This window comes from Lolium rigidum, chromosome 4 (genome assembly GCF_022539505.1).
Source record: "Lolium rigidum isolate FL_2022 chromosome 4, APGP_CSIRO_Lrig_0.1, whole genome shotgun sequence".
Classification (NCBI taxonomy): Eukaryota; Viridiplantae; Streptophyta; class Magnoliopsida; order Poales; family Poaceae; genus Lolium; species Lolium rigidum.
The window spans coordinates 267873200-267879199 of record NC_061511.1 but is presented as its reverse complement, the minus strand read 5'-3'; positions in this window follow the sequence as shown (position 1 = coordinate 267879199).

Below are 6000 nucleotides of genomic sequence, written 5' to 3'. Positions count from 1 at the left end.
GGACGAAGAATTCCAAGGGCTTGACCAGCCGTCGGGGTGGGTTCAGGTAGAGGACCTCGGAGCTAATTCTCTCTTCCTGGATTTGAACCACCCCTTAATGGGCAAACTTTCTGAAGATTTGGATTTTGTGGGGAAGTCAAGCTAGGTCTACATTTTGGATGATCGGATAACTCTCAGAAGACATGCAGATCCGGATTGGATCGGTCTGCACATTTCTAATGTACAACAACCTAAGGGAGGGTTTTTCAAGTACAACATGCAGAGATGGGGAAGCACACAGACGTCGACATGGGTCGTGTCTCGTGTGGCGATGAAGAATCGAATAGGATGATGTTTGATAATAAGGTTCCTCTTGTTCCAGCGTAGTAAGTGCTCTTCTTAGTTAGTGGCATGTTCTATCTGGTTGCAAAACTTGTGTTAGTACTTTTCATTTTGTTTTGGGTACTCCTATTGTAACTATTTCGCACTACTTGGTGTTTGACACCTGAATTGAAGATATGTTGTTTGAAGTCCCTGCGTGGACGTAGTCTTGTAATGTTGTAGTTAACTGATGCTGTAGATTTGATTTCACGTCTTATGGCTGAACTGGTATTCTGTCAGGTCTAATCAGACATGTTGCATTCAGAAAAAGAAGGTCCATTTCGGGTCTTCTATCAAGAAATAATAAACCTGAATCTGGAGACTTCGAATAATAAACTTGAATCAAGAGACTTCGAATAAAGTGGCCAAGCTGCAAGATCGGCCACTTTAAACGATCGATGAAATGCAGCTTTCTTTTCCAGGCAGTTCTGTTGATCAGACATTCAGACTTTGTGTGGCCTCATCTAGCTATGTTTAGAATAAAAATCACAACTAAAAGATGTACAACCATCTCATGGGCTAGGTCCTTCCACATAGAGGTAGCCCAACTTCAGCCCATGAGGTCCAACCCACTTGTACCGTAGATTGCCTCATTGAGACAGTGATACGTCTCAAACGTATCTATAATTTCTTATGTTCCATGCTACTTTTATGATGATACTCACATGTTTTATACACATTTTATGTCATTATTATGCATTTTCCGACACTAACCTATTGACGAGATGCCAAAGAGCCAGTTGTTGTTTTCTGCTGTTTTTGGTTTCAGAAATCCTACAAAGGAAATATTCTCGGAATTGGACGAAATCATCGCCCAGGGTCTTATTTTTCCACGAAGCTTCCAGAAGACCGAGGGAGAAACGAAGTGGGGCGACGAGGCGCCGCCACCATAGGGCCGCGCGGCCAGGGTGGGCCCCGCGCCGCCCTGTGGTGTGGGGCCCCCGTGCCTCTTCCGACTCCGCCCTTCCGCCTACTTAAAGCCTTCGTCGCGAAAACCCCAGTACCGAGAGCCACGATACGGAAAACCTTCCAGAGACGCCGCCGCCGCCAATCCCATCTCGGGGGATTTAGGAGATCGCCTCCGGCACCTTGCCGGAGAGGGGAATCATCTCCCGAAGGGCTCTTCATCGCCATGATCGCCTCCGGATCGATGTGTGAGTAGTTCAGCCCTGGACTATGGGTCCATAGCAGTAGCTAGATGGTTGTCTTCTCCTCATTGTGATATCATGTTAGATCTTGTGAGCTGCCTATCATGATCAAGATCATCTATTTGTAATGCTACATGTTGTGTTTGTTGGGATCCGATGAATATTGAATACTATGTCAAGTTGATTATCAATCTATTATATATGTTGTTTATGTTCTTGCATGCTCTTCGTTGCTAGTAGAGGCTCTGGCCAAGTTGATACTTGTGACTCCAAGAGGGAGTATTTATGCTCAATAGTGGGTTCATGCCTCCATTGAATCTGGGACAGTGACAGAAAGTTCTAAGGTTGTGGACGTGTTGTTGCCACTAGGGATAAAACATCAATGCTTTGTCTAAGGATATTTGTGTTGATTACATTACGCACCATACTTAATGCAATTGTCTGTTGTTTGCAACTTAATACTGGAAGGGGTTCGGATGATAACCTGAAGGTGGACTTTTTTGGCATAGATGCATGCTGGATAGCGGTCTATGTACTTTGTCGTAATGCCCTGATTAAATCTCATAGTACTCATCATGATATATGTATGTGCATTGTTATGCCTTCTATATTTGTCAATTGCCCAACTGTAATTTGTTCACCCAACATACCATTTATCTTATGGGAGAGACACCACTAGTGAACTGTGGACCCCAGTCCATTCTTTACATCTGAAATACAATCTACTGCAATACTTGTTCTTTACTGTTCTTCGCAAACAAACATCATCTTCCACACGATACATCTAATCCTTTGTTTACAGCAAGCCGGTGAAATTGACAACCTCACTGTTACGTTGGGGCAAAGTACTTTCATTGTGTTGTGCAGGTTCCACGTTGGCGCCGGAATCCCTGGTGTTGCGCCGCACTACACTCCGCCACCAACAACCTTAACGTGTTCCTTGAATCCTATGGTTCGATAACCTTGGTTTCGTACTGAGGGAAAACTTGTCGCTGTACACATCACACCTTCCTCTTGGGGTTCCCAAACGGACGTGTGTCTTACACGCCATCAAGACAGTTTTCTGGCGCCATTGCCGGGGAGATCAAGTCACGCTGCAAGGGGAGTCTCCCACATCCAATCTCTTTACTTTGTTTTTGTCTTGCTTTACTTTATTTACTGCTTTGTTTTGCTTCCTATATCAAAAATACAAAAAAATTAGTTGCTAGTTTTACTTTATTTACTGTCTTGTTCTCTATATTGAAAACACACAAAAAAATTAGTTACTTGCATTTACTTTATTTACCTTTTGTTTATTTCATCATGTTTCCTCCTAAGTACACTCTAAAAGACATAACCGGTGGGACAAGGGTCTATAATTGGAAGAGATAATATAGAAGATTTTTTCACTCATGTTAGTACAACTGAAGATTTTGAAGATAGACACTTGGTAGAACTTGCTCCTACTTATGAAATTGTTGCTGCTTCTTTAGTACACATGTTGGAAACTAAATTTATTAATCTCAATCCTATAATTCAACATATGTTTCTTACACTCTGTGATATGGAGGAAGGAGAAAAGAAAGATTTTGTCCTGGAAACCCTTCTTAAAGAATTTGGTGGTGTAGCAAGAGAGGCTAGAAAAGTCTTTATTAAATATAAGATGCTTGGCTCTTATACCAACTTTGCTAGTACCCTTGAAAAAATGGAAAAAGATAGATTAAAGTACACTAATAAAGTTAATTGTGAAGGGGAGATTAAGACATCAATACCTTGCAAGCTCCTAGGAATGCATGAAGCTCTAGAAAATAATTATGGTTGGCTTGTTCCTGAAAATTTATTTGATGAGAATAGCAAGCCTAAGAGTAATGAAAAAGGAGCCTCTGAAACTTACATAGATAAGATACAATGCATAGTTGAGAAAACTCTAAACCCCTCTGTTGATGCTTCATCTCTCGACAATACTTGATTCACACTTTATGCGCCTAGCTGAAAGGCGTTAAAGAAAAGCGCTTATGGGAGACAACCCATTATTTTTTACTTCTGCACTTTGTTTTATATTTGAGTCTTGGAAGTTTTTACTACTGTAGCAACCTCTCCTTATCTTTATTTTATTGCATTGTTGTGCCAAGTAAAGTCTTTGATAGTAAAGTCAATACTAGATTTGGATTACTGCGCAGAAACAGATTTCTTGCTGTCACGAAATTGAGCAGCCCCTGCTGTAGAAAACTTAGAAAAATCTGCCAATTTACGTGCGTGATCCTCAGATATGTACGCATCTTTCATTCAATTTGAGCATTTTCATCTGAGCAAGTTAAGTGCCCATGAAAAATTCGTCTTTACAGACTGTTCTGTTTTGACAGATTCTGCCTTTTATTTCGCATTGCCTGTTTTGCTATGTTTGATGGATTTCTTTGTTCCATTAACTTTCAGTAGCTTTGTGCAATGTCCAGAAGTGTTAAGAATGATTATGTCACCTCTGAATATATGAATTTTCAATTATGCACTAACCCTCTAATGAGTTTGTTTTGAGTTTGGTCTGGAGGAAGTTTTCAAGGGTCAAGAGAGGAGGATGATACAATATGATCAAGAAGAGTGAAAAGTCTAAGCTTGGGGATGCCCCCGTGGTTCATCCCTGCATATTTTAAGAAGACTCAAGCATCTAAGCTTGGGGATGCCCAAGGCATCCCTTCTTCATCGACAACTTATCAGGTCACCTCTAGTGAAACTATAATTTTATTCCGTCACATCTTATGTGCTTTACTTGGAGCGTCTGTTTGTTTTTATTTTTGTTTTTGTTTGAATAAAATCGGATCCTAGCATTCTTTGTTTGGGAGAGAGACGCGCTCCACTGTTTCGTATGAACACATATGTTCTTAGCTTTATTCTTAATGTTCATGGCGAAGGTTGAAACTGCTTCGTTCATTGTTATATGGTTGGAAACAGAAAATGCTGCATATGGTAATTGGTATAATGTCTTGAATAATTTGATACTTGGCAATTGTTGTGCTCATATAGATCATGTTTAAGCTCTTGCATCATGTACTTTGCACCTATTAATGAAGAACTACATAGAGCTTGTTAAAATTTGGTTTGCATGATTGGTCTCTAGAGTCTAGATATTTTCTGGTTAAGGTGTTTGAACAACAAGGAGACGATGTAAAGTCTTATAATGCTTGCAATATGTTCATATGTAAGCTTTGCTGTACCGTTTTATACTTGAGTTTGCTTCAAACAACCTTGCTAGCCTAGTCTTGTATTAAGAGGAATTCTTCTCGTGCATCCAAATCCTTGAGCCAAAAACTATGCCATTTGTGTCCACCATACCTACCTACTACATGGTATTTCTCTGCCATTCCAAAGTACATTACTTGAGTGCTACCTTTCAAAATTCTATTCCTTTGTCCTTGCAATATATAGCTCATGGGAAAATAGCCTTAATAACTATTGTGGTGAAGAATATGTACGTATGTATCTTATTTCTTAATAAGTTGCTTGTTGAGCGGTAACCATGTTTCTGGGGACGCCATCAACTATTTCAACTTTGTTGAATATCATGTGAGTTTCAATGCATGTTCCTCTTGTCTGAAGTAAGGGCGATTTTCATGATTAAATGGTTTGAGTATGCATATTGTTAGAGAAGAACATTGGGCCGCTAACTAAAGCCATGATCCATGGTGGAAGTTCCAGTTTGGACAATTAATCCTCAAGTTCCAGCTTGGTGTGTAGTAGACAAGGAAGATCAAAGGGGAAACATCGCGGGATTCGCGACGCAATTCGTGTCAAGGAAATGTGCAGATCTGGGATGGCATAGGACATATGGGACATCCACATCGGGCCGGATAGAGAATAGATTACCTCAAGAATGCGATCCATCATCTCCGACCAGTCGCGGACACGGTTGGCTCCTCCGTCGCCGTCCATGGTCGACCAGCCGCAGATAATGGGGTTTTTGGCCCGGTCAGCTGAGGGAGGTGAGGCTTTCCTAGAGCCGGTAGCGCCGCTGCGAGCTCGAAGGCTGTGGAGATGTTGCGGGACGCGTACGAGCGACGACGCGAGTTTGAAACTTGGATGGATAGCTAGACCGATGAGGTGAAGATGGCGGAGCGGCATGCGAGCGGAACACCGAACAACGGGGGTAAGCCGGAGAGAGGCTACTGGGCTTTTAATGCAAAAAAGGGGGGAAATGCTTAGAACAGCTTAAGATTTTGTTCTCTGTTCTCTCTATGCATGAGGTAGAAGCAAATAACTGACAAAGGGCGGCTTCTTTGTCGGTCGGCAACGGATGATACGACGGGCCTTTTTAGTATAAAAATTGTGTAAATTATTTTATAGCTTAGAAAAATGCCAAAACAATTTTGGTGGATCACATTTTTGAGTACCTATCATGTGGTATGTTTGTTGCTAGTTTGATATACTCTGATAAATGTGTGCCTTGAAAGTGGATTGCCTTAGCTCCTTCCTTGTTAAAATGTTTAAAATTAATTAAAAGCTTATTTTTTAAAACTTACAG